We start from the raw sequence: 22,087 nt of genomic DNA, 5'->3' as shown, positions 1-22,087 counted from the left end.
CGAAGGAAGAGTGCTAGGAACTCGTTGAAAATGACAAAACACTACCAATCGACAGATGTGTTCTTGAAATGCGCCAGAGCCTACTGTTACGCAGCAGTGCTAAATTCCGAAAAGTAACTAAATAAATAAATAAATAAAAAAAAACCAACCGTTCTCGTGCCATCACCCAAGTTAAGCAACAACGTTAGTATTCGGATCGGCGACTGCCTGGGACCTCTGGCTGTCTTCATATTTTGCTTTCTTGTCGCCAGCCTGCCAGCCGTCTCTTCACGCTACCTTTCCGATGCGACAAAGATGTTTCCACAATGACTTAAATCTGTTGTAATAAACAAAAGATACGATATTAGGGAACTCAGTTTGAAGAAGCGTGTGCCAAGGAAGATTTCCAAAGTGTCTCTGGAAATAACAAAACAGTATTAAGCGGCAGAAATGTTCCGAAATACGTCCGGGCTTATTGTTTTGTAGCAGTGTACACGTGCAAATTTGTAAACAAAAATTCTGTGTCTTCTGTCCTTGGTTTCGCACCTTTCCATGGCACGGCACAGCGCTGCTCTAGTAGCTCCGAACGGCCGCCCACGGCGTCTCGGACACGCCGGTCAGGCCCGCGCCCGTCTCGCAGATGTTTCTCGTGCTTGTGCTGTCATATGGGCCGCGACCCGAGCGGCAGCGAGCGGCAGTCGAGCAAAGTCGGGACAAGTCGGGACGGGAGGGGGGACAGGCGCGAATGCAAATGCACCGCGCAAATTACGCATAAATCTGGAAGCGCGGCGTGTGTCAGGCAGGTGAGAAAGCTTCCGTCGGTCCAGCAGGACACTGCAACACCCCGCGCAGTGCCCCCGCCGCCCGGCCGCGCGCAAGCCCTGCGCCGGGATAACAGGAACAAGGCGCGTCGCCAGTGGGTGTCGGAGGCCGCACGCACCAAACGAATGACAGGCGGTGCATCGAGCAGCTGTGTTGTGCGTCTCACCTACGTTCGGCAGTCGCCTATGAGACGCCGAGGCGAGCGCGCACTCCGCGCCACCTTCGAGGTGGAAAGACGCGCTTTGCGTCAAATGTGCCACGGAAAGCGGCGATTGCGTGTGTTGGGAGAAGAGGCGAATGCTTCCTCCGTGGTGCGGCTACAGTATAAGGACGCCAACGGCCATACCATGTTGACTACACCGGTTCTCGTCCGATCACCGAAGTTAAGCAACATCGGGCGCGGTTAGTACTTGGATGGGTGACCGCCTGGGAACACCGCGTGCTGTTGGCTCTTTCTCATTTTTTCATTTTTACGTCGCTACACCTGCCAGGCCTCTTTTCATAATAACTTTCAGGTGTCGACAAAGATGCTTCCACAAGCATTTTAAAGTACTGTATTAAACGTAAGATACGAAATTACGGTAATGAACTCGGTTTGAGTAAGAATGCGCGAAGGAAGAGTGCTAGGAACTCGTTGAAAATGACAAAACACTACCAATCGACAGATGTGTTCTTGAAATGCGCCAGAGCCTACTGTTACGCAGCAGTGCTAAATTCCGAAAAGTAACTAAATAAATAAATAAATAAAAAAAACCAACCGTTCTCGTGCCATCACCCAAGTTAAGCAACAACGTTAGTATTCGGATCGGCGACTGCCTGGGACCTCTGGCTGTCTTCATATTTTTGCTTTCTTGTCGCCAGCCCTGCCAGCCGTCTCTTCACGCTACCCTTTCCGATGCGACAAAGATGTTTCCACAATGACTTAAATCTGTTGTAATAAACAAAAGATACGATATTAGGGAACTCAGTTTGAAGAAGCGTGTGCCAAGGAAGATTTCCAAAGTGTCTCTGGAAATAACAAAACAGTATTAAGCGGCAGAAAATGTTCCGAAATACGTCCGGGCTTATTGTTTTGTAGCAGTGTACACGTGCAAATTTGTAAACAAAAATTCTGTGTCTTCTGTCCTTGGTTTCGCACCTTTCCATGGCACGGCACAGCGCTGCTCTAGTAGCTCCGAACGGCCGCCCACGGCGTCTCGGACACGCCGGTCAGGCCCGCGCCCGTCTCGCAGATGTTTCTCGTGCTTGTGCTGTCATATGGGCCGCGACCCGAGCGGCAGCGAGCGGCAGTCGAGCAAAGTCGGGACAAGTCGGGACGGGAGGGGGGACAGGCGCGAATGCAAATGCACCGCGCAAATTACGCATAAATCTGGAAGCGCGGCGTGTGTCAGGCAGGTGAGAAAGCTTCCGTCGGTCCAGCAGGACACTGCAACACCCCGCGCAGTGCCCCCGCCGCCCGGCCGCGCGCAAGCCCTGCGCCGGATAACAGGAACAAGGCGCGTCGCCAGTGGGTGTCGGAGGCCGCACGCACCAAACGAATGACAGGCGGTGCATCGAGCAGCTGTGTTGTGCGTCTCACCTACGTTCGGCAGTCGCCTATGAGACGCCGAGGCGAGCGCGCACTCCGCGCCACCTTCGAGGTGGAAAGACGCGCTTTGCGTCAAATGTGCCACGGAAAGCGGCGATTGCGTGTGTTGGGAGAAGAGGCGAATGCTTCCTCCGTGGTGCGGCTACAGTATAAGGACGCCAACGGCCATACCATGTTGACTACACCGGTTCTCGTCCGATCACACGAAGTTAAGCAACATCGGGCGCGGTTAGTACTTGGATGGGTGACCGCCTGGGAACACCGCGTGCTGTTGGCTCTTTCTCATTTTTTCATTTTTACGTCGCTACACCTGCCAGGCCTCTTTTCATAATAACTTTCAGGTGTCGACAAAGATGCTTCCACAAGCATTTTAAAGTACTGTATTAAACGTAAGATACGAAATTACGGTAATGAACTCGGTTTGAGTAAGAATGCGCGAAGGAAGAGTGCTAGGAACTCGTTGAAAATGACAAAACACTACCAATCGACAGATGTGTTCTTGAAATGCGCCAGAGCCTACTGTTACGCAGCAGTGCTAAATTCCGAAAGTAACTAAATAAATAAATAAATAAAAAAAAACCAACCGTTCTCGTGCCATCACCCAAGTTAAGCAACAACGTTAGTATTCGGATCGGCGACTGCCTGGGACCTCTGGCTGTCTTCATATTTTGCTTTCTTGTCGCCAGCCCTGCCAGCCGTCTCTTCACGCTACCTTTCCGATGCGACAAAGATGTTTCCACAATGACTTAAATCTGTTGTAATAAACAAAAGATACGATATTAGGGAACTCAGTTTGAAGAAGCGTGTGCCAAGGAAGATTTCCAAAGTGTCTCTGGAAATAACAAAACAGTATTAAGCGGCAGAAATGTTCCGAAATACGTCCGGGCTTATTGTTTTGTAGCAGTGTACACGTGCAAATTTGTAAACAAAAATTCTGTGTCTTCTGTCCTTGGTTTCGCACCTTTCCATGGCACGGCACAGCGCTGCTCTAGTAGCTCCGAACGGCCGCCCACGGCGTCTCGGACACGCCGGTCAGGCCCGCGCCCGTCTCGCAGATGTTTCTCGTGCTTGTGCTGTCATATGGGCCGCGACCCGAGCGGCAGCGAGCGGCAGTCGAGCAAAGTCGGGACAAGTCGGGACGGGAGGGGGGACAGGCGCGAATGCAAATGCACCGCGCAAATTACGCATAAATCTGGAAGCGCGGCGTGTGTCAGGCAGGTGAGAAAGCTTCCGTCGGTCCAGCAGGACACTGCAACACCCCGCGCAGTGCCCCCGCCGCCCGGCCGCGCGCAAGCCCTGCGCCGGATAACAGGAACAAGGCGCGTCGCCAGTGGGTGTCGGAGGCCGCACGCACCAAACGAATGACAGGCGGTGCATCGAGCAGCTGTGTTGTGCGTCTCACCTACGTTCGGCAGTCGCCTATGAGACGCCGAGGCGAGCGCGCACTCCGCGCCACCTTCGAGGTGGAAAGACGCGCTTTGCGTCAAATGTGCCACGGAAAGCGGCGATTGCGTGTGTTGGGAGAAGAGGCGAATGCTTCCTCCGTGGTGCGGCTACAGTATAAGGACGCCAACGGCCATACCATGTTGACTACACCGGTTCTCGTCCGATCACCGAAGTTAAGCAACATCGGGCGCGGTTAGTACTTGGATGGGTGACCGCCTGGGAACACCGCGTGCTGTTGGCTCTTTCTCATTTTTTCATTTTTACGTCGCTACACCTGCCAGGCCTCTTTTCATAATAACTTTCAGGTGTCGACAAAGATGCTTCCACAAGCATTTTAAAGTACTGTATTAAACGTAAGATACGAAATTACGGTAATGAACTCGGTTTGAGTAAGAATGCGCGAAGGAAGAGTGCTAGGAACTCGTTGAAAATGACAAAACACTACCAATCGACAGATGTGTTCTTGAAATGCGCCAGAGCCTACTGTTACGCAGCAGTGCTAAATTCCGAAAAGTAACTAAATAAATAAATAAATAAATAAAAACCAACCGTTCTCGTGCCATCACCCAAGTTAAGCAACAACGTTAGTATTCGGATCGGCGACTGCCTGGGACCTCTGGCTGTCTTCATATTTTGCTTTCTTGTCGCCAGCCCTGCCAGCCGTCTCTTCACGCTACCTTTCCGATGCGACAAAGATGTTTCCACAATGACTTAAATCTGTTGTAATAAACAAAAGATACGATATTAGGGAACTCAGTTTGAAGAAGCGTGTGCCAAGGAAGATTTCCAAAGTGTCTCTGGAAATAACAAAACAGTATTAAGCGGCAGAAATGTTCCGAAATACGTCCGGGCTTATTGTTTTGTAGCAGTGTACACGTGCAAATTTGTAAACAAAAATTCTGTGTCTTCTGTCCTTGGTTTCGCACCTTTCCATGGCACGGCACAGCGCTGCTCTAGTAGCTCCGAACGGCCGCCCACGGCGTCTCGGACACGCCGGTCAGGCCCGCGCCCGTCTCGCAGATGTTTCTCGTGCTTGTGCTGTCATATGGGCCGCGACCCGAGCGGCAGCGAGCGGCAGTCGAGCAAAGTCGGGACAAGTCGGGACGGGAGGGGGGACAGGCGCGAATGCAAATGCACCGCGCAAATTACGCATAAATCTGGAAGCGCGGCGTGTGTCAGGCAGGTGAGAAAGCTTCCGTCGGTCCAGCAGGACACTGCAACACCCCGCGCAGTGCCCCCGCCGCCCGGCCGCGCGCAAGCCCTGCGCCGGATAACAGGAACAAGGCGCGTCGCCAGTGGGTGTCGGAGGCCGCACGCACCAAACGAATGACAGGCGGTGCATCGAGCAGCTGTGTTGTGCGTCTCACCTACGTTCGGCAGTCGCCTATGAGACGCCGAGGCGAGCGCGCACTCCGCGCCACCTTCGAGGTGGAAAGACGCGCTTTGCGTCAAATGTGCCACGGAAAGCGGCGATTGCGTGTGTTGGGAGAAGAGGCGAATGCTTCCTCCGTGGTGCGGCTACAGTATAAGGACGCCAACGGCCATACCATGTTGACTACACCGGTTCTCGTCCGATCACCGAAGTTAAGCAACATCGGGCGCGGTTAGTACTTGGATGGGTGACCGCCTGGGAACACCGCGTGCTGTTGGCTCTTTCTCATTTTTTCATTTTTACGTCGCTACACCTGCCAGGCCTCTTTTCATAATAACTTTCAGGTGTCGACAAAGATGCTTCCACAAGCATTTTAAAGTACTGTATTAAACGTAAGATACGAAATTACGGTAATGAACTCGGTTTGAGTAAGAATGCGCGAAGGAAGAGTGCTAGGAACTCGTTGAAAATGACAAAACACTACCAATCGACAGATGTGTTCTTGAAATGCGCCAGAGCCTACTGTTACGCAGCAGTGCTAAATTCCGAAAAGTAACTAAATAAATAAATAAATAAAAAAAAACCAACCGTTCTCGTGCCATCACCCAAGTTAAGCAACAACGTTAGTATTCGGATCGGCGACTGCCTGGGACCTCTGGCTGTCTTCATATTTTGCTTTCTTGTCGCCAGCCCTGCCAGCCGTCTCTTCACGCTACCTTTCCGATGCGACAAAGATGTTTCCACAATGACTTAAATCTGTTGTAATAAACAAAAGATACGATATTAGGGAACTCAGTTTGAAGAAGCGTGTGCCAAGGAAGATTTCCAAAGTGTCTCTGGAAATAACAAAACAGTATTAAGCGGCAGAAATGTTCCGAAATACGTCCGGGCTTATTGTTTTGTAGCAGTGTACACGTGCAAATTTGTAAACAAAAATTCTGTGTCTTCTGTCCTTGGTTTCGCACCTTTCCATGGCACGGCACAGCGCTGCTCTAGTAGCTCCGAACGGCCGCCCACGGCGTCTCGGACACGCCGGTCAGGCCCGCGCCCGTCTCGCAGATGTTTCTCGTGCTTGTGCTGTCATATGGGCCGCGACCCGAGCGGCAGCGAGCGGCAGTCGAGCAAAGTCGGGACAAGTCGGGACGGGAGGGGGGACAGGCGCGAATGCAAATGCACCGCGCAAATTACGCATAAATCTGGAAGCGCGGCGTGTGTCAGGCAGGTGAGAAAGCTTCCGTCGGTCCAGCAGGACACTGCAACACCCCGCGCAGTGCCCCCGCCGCCCGGCCGCGCGCAAGCCCTGCGCCGGATAACAGGAACAAGGCGCGTCGCCAGTGGGTGTCGGAGGCCGCACGCACCAAACGAATGACAGGCGGTGCATCGAGCAGCTGTGTTGTGCGTCTCACCTACGTTCGGCAGTCGCCTATGAGACGCCGAGGCGAGCGCGCACTCCGCGCCACCTTCGAGGTGGAAAGACGCGCTTTGCGTCAAATGTGCCACGGAAAGCGGCGATTGCGTGTGTTGGGAGAAGAGGCGAATGCTTCCTCCGTGGTGCGGCTACAGTATAAGGACGCCAACGGCCATACCATGTTGACTACACCGGTTCTCGTCCGATCACCGAAGTTAAGCAACATCGGGCGCGGTTAGTACTTGGATGGGTGACCGCCTGGGAACACCGCGTGCTGTTGGCTCTTTCTCATTTTTTCATTTTTACGTCGCTACACCTGCCAGGCCTCTTTTCATAATAACTTTCAGGTGTCGACAAAGATGCTTCCACAAGCATTTTAAAGTACTGTATTAAACGTAAGATACGAAATTACGGTAATGAACTCGGTTTGAGTAAGAATGCGCGAAGGAAGAGTGCTAGGAACTCGTTGAAAATGACAAAACACTACCAATCGACAGATGTGTTCTTGAAATGCGCCAGAGCCTACTGTTACGCAGCAGTGCTAAATTCCGAAAAGTAACTAAATAAATAAATAAATAAATAAAAACCAACCGTTCTCGTGCCATCACCCAAGTTAAGCAACAACGTTAGTATTCGGATCGGCGACTGCCTGGGACCTCTGGCTGTCTTCATATTTTGCTTTCTTGTCGCCAGCCCTGCCAGCCGTCTCTTCACGCTACCTTTCCGATGCGACAAAGATGTTTCCACAATGACTTAAATCTGTTGTAATAAACAAAAGATACGATATTAGGGAACTCAGTTTGAAGAAGCGTGTGCCAAGGAAGATTTCCAAAGTGTCTCTGGAAATAACAAAACAGTATTAAGCGGCAGAAATGTTCCGAAATACGTCCGGGCTTATTGTTTTGTAGCAGTGTACACGTGCAAATTTGTAAACAAAAATTCTGTGTCTTCTGTCCTTGGTTTCGCACCTTTCCATGGCACGGCACAGCGCTGCTCTAGTAGCTCCGAACGGCCGCCCACGGCGTCTCGGACACGCCGGTCAGGCCCGCGCCCGTCTCGCAGATGTTTCTCGTGCTTGTGCTGTCATATGGGCCGCGACCCGAGCGGCAGCGAGCGGCAGTCGAGCAAAGTCGGGACAAGTCGGGACGGGAGGGGGGACAGGCGCGAATGCAAATGCACCGCGCAAATTACGCATAAATCTGGAAGCGCGGCGTGTGTCAGGCAGGTGAGAAAGCTTCCGTCGGTCCAGCAGGACACTGCAACACCCCGCGCAGTGCCCCCGCCGCCCGGCCGCGCGCAAGCCCTGCGCCGGATAACAGGAACAAGGCGCGTCGCCAGTGGGTGTCGGAGGCCGCACGCACCAAACGAATGACAGGCGGTGCATCGAGCAGCTGTGTTGTGCGTCTCACCTACGTTCGGCAGTCGCCTATGAGACGCCGAGGCGAGCGCGCACTCCGCGCCACCTTCGAGGTGGAAAGACGCGCTTTGCGTCAAATGTGCCACGGAAAGCGGCGATTGCGTGTGTTGGGAGAAGAGGCGAATGCTTCCTCCGTGGTGCGGCTACAGTATAAGGACGCCAACGGCCATACCATGTTGACTACACCGGTTCTCGTCCGATCACCGAAGTTAAGCAACATCGGGCGCGGTTAGTACTTGGATGGGTGACCGCCTGGGAACACCGCGTGCTGTTGGCTCTTTCTCATTTTTTCATTTTTACGTCGCTACACCTGCCAGGCCTCTTTTCATAATAACTTTCAGGTGTCGACAAAGATGCTTCCACAAGCATTTTAAAGTACTGTATTAAACGTAAGATACGAAATTACGGTAATGAACTCGGTTTGAGTAAGAATGCGCGAAGGAAGAGTGCTAGGAACTCGTTGAAAATGACAAAACACTACCAATCGACAGATGTGTTCTTGAAATGCGCCAGAGCCTACTGTTACGCAGCAGTGCTAAATTCCGAAAAGTAACTAAATAAATAAATAAATAAAAAAAAACCAACCGTTCTCGTGCCATCACCCAAGTTAAGCAACAACGTTAGTATTCGGATCGGCGACTGCCTGGGACCTCTGGCTGTCTTCATATTTTGCTTTCTTGTCGCCAGCCCTGCCAGCCGTCTCTTCACGCTACCTTTCCGATGCGACAAAGATGTTTCCACAATGACTTAAATCTGTTGTAATAAACAAAAGATACGATATTAGGGAACTCAGTTTGAAGAAGCGTGTGCCAAGGAAGATTTCCAAAGTGTCTCTGGAAATAACAAAACAGTATTAAGCGGCAGAAATGTTCCGAAATACGTCCGGGCTTATTGTTTTGTAGCAGTGTACACGTGCAAATTTGTAAACAAAAATTCTGTGTCTTCTGTCCTTGGTTTCGCACCTTTCCATGGCACGGCACAGCGCTGCTCTAGTAGCTCCGAACGGCCGCCCACGGCGTCTCGGACACGCCGGTCAGGCCCGCGCCCGTCTCGCAGATGTTTCTCGTGCTTGTGCTGTCATATGGGCCGCGACCCGAGCGGCAGCGAGCGGCAGTCGAGCAAAGTCGGGACAAGTCGGGACGGGAGGGGGGACAGGCGCGAATGCAAATGCACCGCGCAAATTACGCATAAATCTGGAAGCGCGGCGTGTGTCAGGCAGGTGAGAAAGCTTCCGTCGGTCCAGCAGGACACTGCAACACCCTGCGCAGTGCCCCCGCCGCCCGGCCGCGCGCAAGCCCTGCGCCGGATAACAGGAACAAGGCGCGTCGCCAGTGGGTGTCGGAGGCCGCACGCACCAAACGAATGACAGGCGGTGCATCGAGCAGCTGTGTTGTGCGTCTCACCTACGTTCGGCAGTCGCCTATGAGACGCCGAGGCGAGCGCGCACTCCGCGCCACCTTCGAGGTGGAAAGACGCGCTTTGCGTCAAATGTGCCACGGAAAGCGGCGATTGCGTGTGTTGGGAGAAGAGGCGAATGCTTCCTCCGTGGTGCGGCTACAGTATAAGGACGCCAACGGCCATACCATGTTGACTACACCGGTTCTCGTCCGATCACCGAAGTTAAGCAACATCGGGCGCGGTTAGTACTTGGATGGGTGACCGCCTGGGAACACCGCGTGCTGTTGGCTCTTTCTCATTTTTTCATTTTTACGTCGCTACACCTGCCAGGCCTCTTTTCATAATAACTTTCAGGTGTCGACAAAGATGCTTCCACAAGCATTTTAAAGTACTGTATTAAACGTAAGATACGAAATTACGGTAATGAACTCGGTTTGAGTAAGAATGCGCGAAGGAAGAGTGCTAGGAACTCGTTGAAAATGACAAAACACTACCAATCGACAGATGTGTTCTTGAAATGCGCCAGAGCCTACTGTTACGCAGCAGTGCTAAATTCCGAAAAGTAACTAAATAAATAAATAAATAAATAAAAACCAACCGTTCTCGTGCCATCACCCAAGTTAAGCAACAACGTTAGTATTCGGATCGGCGACTGCCTGGGACCTCTGGCTGTCTTCATATTTTGCTTTCTTGTCGCCAGCCCTGCCAGCCGTCTCTTCACGCTACCTTTCCGATGCGACAAAGATGTTTCCACAATGACTTAAATCTGTTGTAATAAACAAAAGATACGATATTAGGGAACTCAGTTTGAAGAAGCGTGTGCCAAGGAAGATTTCCAAAGTGTCTCTGGAAATAACAAAACAGTATTAAGCGGCAGAAATGTTCCGAAATACGTCCGGGCTTATTGTTTTGTAGCAGTGTACACGTGCAAATTTGTAAACAAAAATTCTGTGTCTTCTGTCCTTGGTTTCGCACCTTTCCATGGCACGGCACAGCGCTGCTCTAGTAGCTCCGAACGGCCGCCCACGGCGTCTCGGACACGCCGGTCAGGCCCGCGCCCGTCTCGCAGATGTTTCTCGTGCTTGTGCTGTCATATGGGCCGCGACCCGAGCGGCAGCGAGCGGCAGTCGAGCAAAGTCGGGACAAGTCGGGACGGGAGGGGGGACAGGCGCGAATGCAAATGCACCGCGCAAATTACGCATAAATCTGGAAGCGCGGCGTGTGTCAGGCAGGTGAGAAAGCTTCCGTCGGTCCAGCAGGACACTGCAACACCCCGCGCAGTGCCCCCGCCGCCCGGCCGCGCGCAAGCCCTGCGCCGGATAACAGGAACAAGGCGCGTCGCCAGTGGGTGTCGGAGGCCGCACGCACCAAACGAATGACAGGCGGTGCATCGAGCAGCTGTGTTGTGCGTCTCACCTACGTTCGGCAGTCGCCTATGAGACGCCGAGGCGAGCGCGCACTCCGCGCCACCTTCGAGGTGGAAAGACGCGCTTTGCGTCAAATGTGCCACGGAAAGCGGCGATTGCGTGTGTTGGGAGAAGAGGCGAATGCTTCCTCCGTGGTGCGGCTACAGTATAAGGACGCCAACGGCCATACCATGTTGACTACACCGGTTCTCGTCCGATCACCGAAGTTAAGCAACATCGGGCGCGGTTAGTACTTGGATGGGTGACCGCCTGGGAACACCGCGTGCTGTTGGCTCTTTCTCATTTTTTCATTTTTACGTCGCTACACCTGCCAGGCCTCTTTTCATAATAACTTTCAGGTGTCGACAAAGATGCTTCCACAAGCATTTTAAAGTACTGTATTAAACGTAAGATACGAAATTACGGTAATGAACTCGGTTTGAGTAAGAATGCGCGAAGGAAGAGTGCTAGGAACTCGTTGAAAATGACAAAACACTACCAATCGACAGATGTGTTCTTGAAATGCGCCAGAGCCTACTGTTACGCAGCAGTGCTAAATTCCGAAAAGTAACTAAATAAATAAATAAATAAAAAAAAACCAACCGTTCTCGTGCCATCACCCAAGTTAAGCAACAACGTTAGTATTCGGATCGGCGACTGCCTGGGACCTCTGGCTGTCTTCATATTTTGCTTTCTTGTCGCCAGCCCTGCCAGCCGTCTCTTCACGCTACCTTTCCGATGCGACAAAGATGTTTCCACAATGACTTAAATCTGTTGTAATAAACAAAAGATACGATATTAGGGAACTCAGTTTGAAGAAGCGTGTGCCAAGGAAGATTTCCAAAGTGTCTCTGGAAATAACAAAACAGTATTAAGCGGCAGAAATGTTCCGAAATACGTCCGGGCTTATTGTTTTGTAGCAGTGTACACGTGCAAATTTGTAAACAAAAATTCTGTGTCTTCTGTCCTTGGTTTCGCACCTTTCCATGGCACGGCACAGCGCTGCTCTAGTAGCTCCGAACGGCCGCCCACGGCGTCTCGGACACGCCGGTCAGGCCCGCGCCCGTCTCGCAGATGTTTCTCGTGCTTGTGCTGTCATATGGGCCGCGACCCGAGCGGCAGCGAGCGGCAGTCGAGCAAAGTCGGGACAAGTCGGGACGGGAGGGGGGACAGGCGCGAATGCAAATGCACCGCGCAAATTACGCATAAATCTGGAAGCGCGGCGTGTGTCAGGCAGGTGAGAAAGCTTCCGTCGGTCCAGCAGGACACTGCAACACCCCGCGCAGTGCCCCCGCCGCCCGGCCGCGCGCAAGCCCTGCGCCGGATAACAGGAACAAGGCGCGTCGCCAGTGGGTGTCGGAGGCCGCACGCACCAAACGAATGACAGGCGGTGCATCGAGCAGCTGTGTTGTGCGTCTCACCTACGTTCGGCAGTCGCCTATGAGACGCCGAGGCGAGCGCGCACTCCGCGCCACCTTCGAGGTGGAAAGACGCGCTTTGCGTCAAATGTGCCACGGAAAGCGGCGATTGCGTGTGTTGGGAGAAGAGGCGAATGCTTCCTCCGTGGTGCGGCTACAGTATAAGGACGCCAACGGCCATACCATGTTGACTACACCGGTTCTCGTCCGATCACCGAAGTTAAGCAACATCGGGCGCGGTTAGTACTTGGATGGGTGACCGCCTGGGAACACCGCGTGCTGTTGGCTCTTTCTCATTTTTTCATTTTTACGTCGCTACACCTGCCAGGCCTCTTTTCATAATAACTTTCAGGTGTCGACAAAGATGCTTCCACAAGCATTTTAAAGTACTGTATTAAACGTAAGATACGAAATTACGGTAATGAACTCGGTTTGAGTAAGAATGCGCGAAGGAAGAGTGCTAGGAACTCGTTGAAAATGACAAAACACTACCAATCGACAGATGTGTTCTTGAAATGCGCCAGAGCCTACTGTTACGCAGCAGTGCTAAATTCCGAAAAGTAACTAAATAAATAAATAAATAAATAAAAACCAACCGTTCTCGTGCCATCACCCAAGTTAAGCAACAACGTTAGTATTCGGATCGGCGACTGCCTGGGACCTCTGGCTGTCTTCATATTTTGCTTTCTTGTCGCCAGCCCTGCCAGCCGTCTCTTCACGCTACCTTTCCGATGCGACAAAGATGTTTCCACAATGACTTAAATCTGTTGTAATAAACAAAAGATACGATATTAGGGAACTCAGTTTGAAGAAGCGTGTGCCAAGGAAGATTTCCAAAGTGTCTCTGGAAATAACAAAACAGTATTAAGCGGCAGAAATGTTCCGAAATACGTCCGGGCTTATTGTTTTGTAGCAGTGTACACGTGCAAATTTGTAAACAAAAATTCTGTGTCTTCTGTCCTTGGTTTCGCACCTTTCCATGGCACGGCACAGCGCTGCTCTAGTAGCTCCGAACGGCCGCCCACGGCGTCTCGGACACGCCGGTCAGGCCCGCGCCCGTCTCGCAGATGTTTCTCGTGCTTGTGCTGTCATATGGGCCGCGACCCGAGCGGCAGCGAGCGGCAGTCGAGCAAAGTCGGGACAAGTCGGGACGGGAGGGGGGACAGGCGCGAATGCAAATGCACCGCGCAAATTACGCATAAATCTGGAAGCGCGGCGTGTGTCAGGCAGGTGAGAAAGCTTCCGTCGGTCCAGCAGGACACTGCAACACCCCGCGCAGTGCCCCCGCCGCCCGGCCGCGCGCAAGCCCTGCGCCGGATAACAGGAACAAGGCGCGTCGCCAGTGGGTGTCGGAGGCCGCACGCACCAAACGAATGACAGGCGGTGCATCGAGCAGCTGTGTTGTGCGTCTCACCTACGTTCGGCAGTCGCCTATGAGACGCCGAGGCGAGCGCGCACTCCGCGCCACCTTCGAGGTGGAAAGACGCGCTTTGCGTCAAATGTGCCACGGAAAGCGGCGATTGCGTGTGTTGGGAGAAGAGGCGAATGCTTCCTCCGTGGTGCGGCTACAGTATAAGGACGCCAACGGCCATACCATGTTGACTACACCGGTTCTCGTCCGATCACCGAAGTTAAGCAACATCGGGCGCGGTTAGTACTTGGATGGGTGACCGCCTGGGAACACCGCGTGCTGTTGGCTCTTTCTCATTTTTTCATTTTTACGTCGCTACACCTGCCAGGCCTCTTTTCATAATAACTTTCAGGTGTCGACAAAGATGCTTCCACAAGCATTTTAAAGTACTGTATTAAACGTAAGATACGAAATTACGGTAATGAACTCGGTTTGAGTAAGAATGCGCGAAGGAAGAGTGCTAGGAACTCGTTGAAAATGACAAAACACTACCAATCGACAGATGTGTTCTTGAAATGCGCCAGAGCCTACTGTTACGCAGCAGTGCTAAATTCCGAAAAGTAACTAAATAAATAAATAAATAAAAAAAAACCAACCGTTCTCGTGCCATCACCCAAGTTAAGCAACAACGTTAGTATTCGGATCGGCGACTGCCTGGGACCTCTGGCTGTCTTCATATTTTGCTTTCTTGTCGCCAGCCCTGCCAGCCGTCTCTTCACGCTACCTTTCCGATGCGACAAAGATGTTTCCACAATGACTTAAATCTGTTGTAATAAACAAAAGATACGATATTAGGGAACTCAGTTTGAAGAAGCGTGTGCCAAGGAAGATTTCCAAAGTGTCTCTGGAAATAACAAAACAGTATTAAGCGGCAGAAATGTTCCGAAATACGTCCGGGCTTATTGTTTTGTAGCAGTGTACACGTGCAAATTTGTAAACAAAAATTCTGTGTCTTCTGTCCTTGGTTTCGCACCTTTCCATGGCACGGCACAGCGCTGCTCTAGTAGCTCCGAACGGCCGCCCACGGCGTCTCGGACACGCCGGTCAGGCCCGCGCCCGTCTCGCAGATGTTTCTCGTGCTTGTGCTGTCATATGGGCCGCGACCCGAGCGGCAGCGAGCGGCAGTCGAGCAAAGTCGGGACAAGTCGGGACGGGAGGGGGGACAGGCGCGAATGCAAATGCACCGCGCAAATTACGCATAAATCTGGAAGCGCGGCGTGTGTCAGGCAGGTGAGAAAGCTTCCGTCGGGCCAGCAGGACACTGCAACACCCCGCGCAGTGCCCCCGCCGCCCGGCCGCGCGCAAGCCCTGCGCCGGATAACAGGAACAAGGCGCGTCGCCAGTGGGTGTCGGAGGCCGCACGCACCAAACGAATGACAGGCGGTGCATCGAGCAGCTGTGTTGTGCGTCTCACCTACGTTCGGCAGTCGCCTATGAGACGCCGAGGCGAGCGCGCACTCCGCGCCACCTTCGAGGTGGAAAGACGCGCTTTGCGTCAAATGTGCCACGGAAAGCGGCGATTGCGTGTGTTGGGAGAAGAGGCGAATGCTTCCTCCGTGGTGCGGCTACAGTATAAGGACGCCAACGGCCATACCATGTTGACTACACCGGTTCTCGTCCGATCACCGAAGTTAAGCAACATCGGGCGCGGTTAGTACTTGGATGGGTGACCGCCTGGGAACACCGCGTGCTGTTGGCTCTTTCTCATTTTTTCATTTTTACGTCGCTACACCTGCCAGGCCTCTTTTCATAATAACTTTCAGGTGTCGACAAAGATGCTTCCACAAGCATTTTAAAGTACTGTATTAAACGTAAGATACGAAATTACGGTAATGAACTCGGTTTGAGTAAGAATGCGCGAAGGAAGAGTGCTAGGAACTCGTTGAAAATGACAAAACACTACCAATCGACAGATGTGTTCTTGAAATGCGCCAGAGCCTACTGTTACGCAGCAGTGCTAAATTCCGAAAAGTAACTAAATAAATAAATAAATAAATAAAAACCAACCGTTCTCGTGCCATCACCCAAGTTAAGCAACAACGTTAGTATTCGGATCGGCGACTGCCTGGGACCTCTGGCTGTCTTCATATTTTGCTTTCTTGTCGCCAGCCCTGCCAGCCGTCTCTTCACGCTACCTTTCCGATGCGACAAAGATGTTTCCACAATGACTTAAATCTGTTGTAATAAACAAAAGATACGATATTAGGGAACTCAGTTTGAAGAAGCGTGTGCCAAGGAAGATTTCCAAAGTGTCTCTGGAAATAACAAAACAGTATTAAGCGGCAGAAATGTTCCGAAATACGTCCGGGCTTATTGTTTTGTAGCAGTGTACACGTGCAAATTTGTAAACAAAAATTCTGTGTCTTCTGTCCTTGGTTTCGCACCTTTCCATGGCACGGCACAGCGCTGCTCTAGTAGCTCCGAACGGCCGCCCACGGCGTCTCGGACACGCCGGTCAGGCCCGCGCCCGTCTCGCAGATGTTTCTCGTGCTTGTGCTGTCATATGGGCCGCGACCCGAGCGGCAGCGAGCGGCAGTCGAGCAAAGTCGGGACAAGTCGGGACGGGAGGGGGGACAGGCGCGAATGCAAATGCACCGCGCAAATTACGCATAAATCTGGAAGCGCGGCGTGTGTCAGGCAGGTGAGAAAGCTTCCGTCGGTCCAGCAGGACACTGCAACACCCCGCGCAGTGCCCCCGCCGCCCGGCCGCGCGCAAGCCCTGCGCCGGATAACAGGAACAAGGCGCGTCGCCAGTGGGTGTCGGAGGCCGCACGCACCAAACGAATGACAGGCGGTGCATCGAGCAGCTGTGTTGTGCGTCTCACCTACGTTCGGCAGTCGCCTATGAGACGCCGAGGCGAGCGCGCACTCCGCGCCACCTTCGAGGTGGAAAGACGCGCTTTGCGTCAAATGTGCCACGGAAAGCGGCGATTGCGTGTGTTGGGAGAAGAGGCGAATGCTTCCTCCGTGGTGCGGCTACAGTATAAGGACGCCAACGGCCATACCATGTTGACTACACCGGTTCTCGTCCGATCACCGAAGTTAAGCAACATCGGGCGCGGTTAGTACTTGGATGGGTGACCGCCTGGGAACACCGCGTGCTGTTGGCTCTTTCTCATTTTTTCATTTTTACGTCGCTACACCTGCCAGGCCTCTTTTCATAATAACTTTCAGGTGTCGACAAAGATGCTTCCACAAGCATTTTAAAGTACTGTATTAAACGTAAGATACGAAATTACGGTAATGAACTCGGTTTGAGTAAGAATGCGCGAAGGAAGAGTGCTAGGAACTCGTTGAAAATGACAAAACACTACCAATCGACAGATGTGTTCTTGAAATGCGCCAGAGCCTACTGTTACGCAGCAGTGCTAAATTCCGAAAAGTAACTAAATAAATAAATAAATAAAAAAAAACCAACCGTTCTCGTGCCATCACCCAAGTTAAGCAACAACGTTAGTATTCGGATCGGCGACTGCCTGGGACCTCTGGCTGTCTTCATATTTTGCTTTCTTGTCGCCAGCCCTGCCAGCCGTCTCTTCACGCTACCTTTCCGATGCGACAAAGATGTTTCCACAATGACTTAAATCTGTTGTAATAAACAAAAGATACGATATTAGGGAACTCAGTTTGAAGAAGCGTGTGCCAAGGAAGATTTCCAAAGTGTCTCTGGAAATAACAAAACAGTATTAAGCGGCAGAAATGTTCCGAAATACGTCCGGGCTTATTGTTTTGTAGCAGTGTACACGTGCAAATTTGTAAACAAAAATTCTGTGTCTTCTGTCCTTGGTTTCGCACCTTTCCATGGCACGGCACAGCGCTGCTCTAGTAGCTCCGAACGGCCGCCCACGGCGTCTCGGACACGCCGGTCAGGCCCGCGCCCGTCTCGCAGATGTTTCTCGTGCTTGTGCTGTCATATGGGCCGCGACCCGAGCGGCAGCGAGCGGCAGTCGAGCAAAGTCGGGACAAGTCGGGACGGGAGGGGGGACAGGCGCGAATGCAAATGCACCGCGCAAATTACGCATAAATCTGGAAGCGCGGCGTGTGTCAGGCAGGTGAGAAAGCTTCCGTCGGTCCAGCAGGACACTGCAACACCCTGCGCAGTGCCCCCGCCGCCCGGCCGCGCGCAAGCCCTGCGCCGGATAACAGGAACAAGGCGCGTCGCCAGTGGGTGTCGGAGGCCGCACGCACCAAACGAATGACAGGCGGTGCATCGAGCAGCTGTGTTGTGCGTCTCACCTACGTTCGGCAGTCGCCTATGAGACGCCGAGGCGAGCGCGCACTCCGCGCCACCTTCGAGGTGGAAAGACGCGCTTTGCGTCAAATGTGCCACGGAAAGCGGCGATTGCGTGTGTTGGGAGAAGAGGCGAATGCTTCCTCCGTGGTGCGGCTACAGTATAAGGACGCCAACGGCCATACCATGTTGACTACACCGGTTCTCGTCCGATCACCGAAGTTAAGCAACATCGGGCGCGGTTAGTACTTGGATGGGTGACCGCCTGGGAACACCGCGTGCTGTTGGCTCTTTCTCATTTTTTCATTTTTACGTCGCTACACCTGCCAGGCCTCTTTTCATAATAACTTTCAGGTGTCGACAAAGATGCTTCCACAAGCATTTTAAAGTACTGTATTAAACGTAAGATACGAAATTACGGTAATGAACTCGGTTTGAGTAAGAATGCGCGAAGGAAGAGTGCTAGGAACTCGTTGAAAATGACAAAACACTACCAATCGACAGATGTGTTCTTGAAATGCGCCAGAGCCTACTGTTACGCAGCAGTGCTAAATTCCGAAAAGTAACTAAATAAATAAATAAATAAATAAAAACCAACCGTTCTCGTGCCATCACCCAAGTTAAGCAACAACGTTAGTATTCGGATCGGCGACTGCCTGGGACCTCTGGCTGTCTTCATATTTTGCTTTCTTGTCGCCAGCCCTGCCAGCCGTCTCTTCACGCTACCTTTCCGATGCGACAAAGATGTTTCCACAATGACTTAAATCTGTTGTAATAAACAAAAGATACGATATTAGGGAACTCAGTTTGAAGAAGCGTGTGCCAAGGAAGATTTCCAAAGTGTCTCTGGAAATAACAAAACAGTATTAAGCGGCAGAAATGTTCCGAAATACGTCCGGGCTTATTGTTTTGTAGCAGTGTACACGTGCAAATTTGTAAACAAAAATTCTGTGTCTTCTGTCCTTGGTTTCGCACCTTTCCATGGCACGGCACAGCGCTGCTCTAGTAGCTCCGAACGGCCGCCCACGGCGTCTCGGACACGCCGGTCAGGCCCGCGCCCGTCTCGCAGATGTTTCTCGTGCTTGTGCTGTCATATGGGCCGCGACCCGAGCGGCAGCGAGCGGCAGTCGAGCAAAGTCGGGACAAGTCGGGACGGGAGGGGGGACAGGCGCGAATGCAAATGCACCGCGCAAATTACGCATAAATCTGGAAGCGCGGCGTGTGTCAGGCAGGTGAGAAAGCTTCCGTCGGTCCAGCAGGACACTGCAACACCCCGCGCAGTGCCCCCGCCGCCCGGCCGCGCGCAAGCCCTGCGCCGGATAACAGGAACAAGGCGCGTCGCCAGTGGGTGTCGGAGGCCGCACGCACCAAACGAATGACAGGCGGTGCATCGAGCAGCTGTGTTGTGCGTCTCACCTACGTTCGGCAGTCGCCTATGAGACGCCGAGGCGAGCGCGCACTCCGCGCCACCTTCGAGGTGGAAAGACGCGCTTTGCGTCAAATGTGCCACGGAAAGCGGCGATTGCGTGTGTTGGGAGAAGAGGCGAATGCTTCCTCCGTGGTGCGGCTACAGTATAAGGACGCCAACGGCCATACCATGTTGACTACACCGGTTCTCGTCCGATCACCGAAGTTAAGCAACATCGGGCGCGGTTAGTACTTGGATGGGTGACCGCCTGGGAACACCGCGTGCTGTTGGCTCTTTCTCATTTTTTCATTTTTACGTCGCTACACCTGCCAGGCCTCTTTTCATAATAACTTTCAGGTGTCGACAAAGATGCTTCCACAAGCATTTTAAAGTACTGTATTAAACGTAAGATACGAAATTACGGTAATGAACTCGGTTTGAGTAAGAATGCGCGAAGGAAGAGTGCTAGGAACTCGTTGAAAATGACAAAACACTACCAATCGACAGATGTGTTCTTGAAATGCGCCAGAGCCTACTGTTACGCAGCAGTGCTAAATTCCGAAAAGTAACTAAATAAATAAATAAATAAAAAAAAACCAACCGTTCTCGTGCCATCACCCAAGTTAAGCAACAACGTTAGTATTCGGATCGGCGACTGCCTGGGACCTCTGGCTGTCTTCATATTTTGCTTTCTTGTCGCCAGCCCTGCCAGCCGTCTCTTCACGCTACCTTTCCGATGCGACAAAGATGTTTCCACAATGACTTAAATCTGTTGTAATAAACAAAAGATACGATATTAGGGAACTCAGTTTGAAGAAGCGTGTGCCAAGGAAGATTTCCAAAGTGTCTCTGGAAATAACAAAACAGTATTAAGCGGCAGAAATGTTCCGAAATACGTCCGGGCTTATTGTTTTGTAGCAGTGTACACGTGCAAATTTGTAAACAAAAATTCTGTGTCTTCTGTCCTTGGTTTCGCACCTTTCCATGGCACGGCACAGCGCTGCTCTAGTAGCTCCGAACGGCCGCCCACGGCGTCTCGGACACGCCGGTCAGGCCCGCGCCCGTCTCGCAGATGTTTCTCGTGCTTGTGCTGTCATATGGGCCGCGACCCGAGCGGCAGCGAGCGGCAGTCGAGCAAAGTCGGGACAAGTCGGGACGGGAGGGGGGACAGGCGCGAATGCAAATGCACCGCGCAAATTACGCATAAATCTGGAAGCGCGGCGTGTGTCAGGCAGGTGAGAAAGCTTCCGTCGGTCCAGCAGGACACTGCAACACCCTGCGCAGTGCCCCCGCCGCCCGGCCGCGCGCAAGCCCTGCGCCGGATAACAGGAACAAGGCGCGTCGCCAGTGGGTGTCGGAGGCCGCACGCACCAAACGAATGACAGGCGGTGCATCGAGCAGCTGTGTTGTGCGTCTCACCTACGTTCGGCAGTCGCCTATGAGACGCCGAGGCGAGCGCGCACTCCGCGCCACCTTCGAGGTGGAAAGACGCGCTTTGCGTCAAATGTGCCACGGAAAGCGGCGATTGCGTGTGTTGGGAGAAGAGGCGAATGCTTCCTCCGTGGTGCGGCTACAGTATAAGGACGCCAACGGCCATACCATGTTGACTACACCGGTTCTCGTCCGATCACCGAAGTTAAGCAACATCGGGCGCGGTTAGTACTTGGATGGGTGACCGCCTGGGAACACCGCGTGCTGTTGGCTCTTTCTCATTTTTTCATTTTTACGTCGCTACACCTGCCAGGCCTCTTTTCATAATAACTTTCAGGTGTCGACAAAGATGCTTCCACAAGCATTTTAAAGTACTGTATTAAACGTAAGATACGAAATTACGGTAATGAACTCGGTTTGAGTAAGAATGCGCGAAGGAAGAGTGCTAGGAACTCGTTGAAAATGACAAAACACTACCAATCGACAGATGTGTTCTTGAAATGCGCCAGAGCCTACTGTTACGCAGCAGTGCTAAATTCCGAAAAGTAACTAAATAAATAAATAAATAAATAAAAACCAACCGTTCTCGTGCCATCACCCAAGTTAAGCAACAACGTTAGTATTCGGATCGGCGACTGCCTGGGACCTCTGGCTGTCTTCATATTTTGCTTTCTTGTCGCCAGCCCTGCCAGCCGTCTCTTCACGCTACCTTTCCGATGCGACAAAGATGTTTCCACAATGACTTAAATCTGTTGTAATAAACAAAAGATACGATATTAGGGAACTCAGTTTGAAGAAGCGTGTGCCAAGGAAGATTTCCAAAGTGTCTCTGGAAATAACAAAACAGTATTAAGCGGCAGAAATGTTCCGAAATACGTCCGGGCTTATTGTTTTGTAGCAGTGTACACGTGCAAATTTGTAAACAAAAATTCTGTGTCTTCTGTCCTTGGTTTCGCACCTTTCCATGGCACGGCACAGCGCTGCTCTAGTAGCTCCGAACGGCCGCCCACGGCGTCTCGGACACGCCGGTCAGGCCCGCGCCCGTCTCGCAGATGTTTCTCGTGCTTGTGCTGTCATATGGGCCGCGACCCGAGCGGCAGCGAGCGGCAGTCGAGCAAAGTCGGGACAAGTCGGGACGGGAGGGGGGACAGGCGCGAATGCAAATGCACCGCGCAAATTACGCATAAATCTGGAAGCGCGGCGTGTGTCAGGCAGGTGAGAAAGCTTCCGTCGGTCCAGCAGGACACTGCAACACCCTGCGCAGTGCCCCCGCCGCCCGGCCGCGCGCAAGCCCTGCGCCGGATAACAGGAACAAGGCGCGTCGCCAGTGGGTGTCGGAGGCCGCACGCACC

General features: G+C 52.4%; 15 non-coding genes across 15 annotated transcripts; all 15 read left to right on the top strand.

The window, feature by feature from the left end:
* The first annotated feature begins 1,133 nt into the window (after positions 1-1,133).
* LOC126149731 (5S ribosomal RNA) lies at positions 1,134-1,252 on the top strand. The gene has a single exon (XR_007531086.1). It is a non-coding gene; the product is annotated as a 5S ribosomal RNA (ribosomal RNA).
* A 1,294-nt stretch (positions 1,253-2,546) lies between these two features.
* Positions 2,547-2,666, top strand: LOC126149732 (5S ribosomal RNA). The gene has a single exon (XR_007531087.1). It is a non-coding gene; the product is annotated as a 5S ribosomal RNA (ribosomal RNA).
* Positions 2,667-3,957: 1,291 nt separating this feature from the next.
* On the top strand, positions 3,958-4,076 carry LOC126149730 (5S ribosomal RNA). The gene has a single exon (XR_007531085.1). It is a non-coding gene; the product is annotated as a 5S ribosomal RNA (ribosomal RNA).
* A 1,292-nt stretch (positions 4,077-5,368) lies between these two features.
* On the top strand, positions 5,369-5,487 carry LOC126149729 (5S ribosomal RNA). Its single transcript, XR_007531084.1, has one exon. It is a non-coding gene; the product is annotated as a 5S ribosomal RNA (ribosomal RNA).
* A 1,292-nt stretch (positions 5,488-6,779) lies between these two features.
* LOC126149726 (5S ribosomal RNA) lies at positions 6,780-6,898 on the top strand. The gene has a single exon (XR_007531082.1). It is a non-coding gene; the product is annotated as a 5S ribosomal RNA (ribosomal RNA).
* A 1,292-nt stretch (positions 6,899-8,190) lies between these two features.
* On the top strand, positions 8,191-8,309 carry LOC126149725 (5S ribosomal RNA). The gene has a single exon (XR_007531081.1). It is a non-coding gene; the product is annotated as a 5S ribosomal RNA (ribosomal RNA).
* Positions 8,310-9,601: 1,292 nt separating this feature from the next.
* LOC126149724 (5S ribosomal RNA) lies at positions 9,602-9,720 on the top strand. The gene has a single exon (XR_007531080.1). It is a non-coding gene; the product is annotated as a 5S ribosomal RNA (ribosomal RNA).
* Positions 9,721-11,012: 1,292 nt separating this feature from the next.
* LOC126149723 (5S ribosomal RNA) lies at positions 11,013-11,131 on the top strand. The gene has a single exon (XR_007531079.1). It is a non-coding gene; the product is annotated as a 5S ribosomal RNA (ribosomal RNA).
* Positions 11,132-12,423: 1,292 nt separating this feature from the next.
* On the top strand, positions 12,424-12,542 carry LOC126149722 (5S ribosomal RNA). Its single transcript, XR_007531078.1, has one exon. It is a non-coding gene; the product is annotated as a 5S ribosomal RNA (ribosomal RNA).
* A 1,292-nt stretch (positions 12,543-13,834) lies between these two features.
* On the top strand, positions 13,835-13,953 carry LOC126149721 (5S ribosomal RNA). Its single transcript, XR_007531076.1, has one exon. It is a non-coding gene; the product is annotated as a 5S ribosomal RNA (ribosomal RNA).
* Positions 13,954-15,245: 1,292 nt separating this feature from the next.
* Positions 15,246-15,364, top strand: LOC126149720 (5S ribosomal RNA). The gene has a single exon (XR_007531075.1). It is a non-coding gene; the product is annotated as a 5S ribosomal RNA (ribosomal RNA).
* A 1,292-nt stretch (positions 15,365-16,656) lies between these two features.
* Positions 16,657-16,775, top strand: LOC126149719 (5S ribosomal RNA). Its single transcript, XR_007531074.1, has one exon. It is a non-coding gene; the product is annotated as a 5S ribosomal RNA (ribosomal RNA).
* Positions 16,776-18,067: 1,292 nt separating this feature from the next.
* LOC126149718 (5S ribosomal RNA) lies at positions 18,068-18,186 on the top strand. Its single transcript, XR_007531073.1, has one exon. It is a non-coding gene; the product is annotated as a 5S ribosomal RNA (ribosomal RNA).
* Positions 18,187-19,478: 1,292 nt separating this feature from the next.
* On the top strand, positions 19,479-19,597 carry LOC126149717 (5S ribosomal RNA). Its single transcript, XR_007531072.1, has one exon. It is a non-coding gene; the product is annotated as a 5S ribosomal RNA (ribosomal RNA).
* A 1,292-nt stretch (positions 19,598-20,889) lies between these two features.
* On the top strand, positions 20,890-21,008 carry LOC126149715 (5S ribosomal RNA). Its single transcript, XR_007531070.1, has one exon. It is a non-coding gene; the product is annotated as a 5S ribosomal RNA (ribosomal RNA).
* Positions 21,009-22,087: the final 1,079 nt, after the last annotated feature.

Source organism: Schistocerca cancellata, unplaced genomic scaffold, assembly GCF_023864275.1.
Source record: "Schistocerca cancellata isolate TAMUIC-IGC-003103 unplaced genomic scaffold, iqSchCanc2.1 HiC_scaffold_947, whole genome shotgun sequence".
Lineage (NCBI taxonomy): Eukaryota > Metazoa > Arthropoda > Insecta > Orthoptera > Acrididae > Schistocerca > Schistocerca cancellata.
Note: the sequence above shows the minus strand (reverse complement) of the source record. Positions and strands in the feature narration are given on the sequence as shown.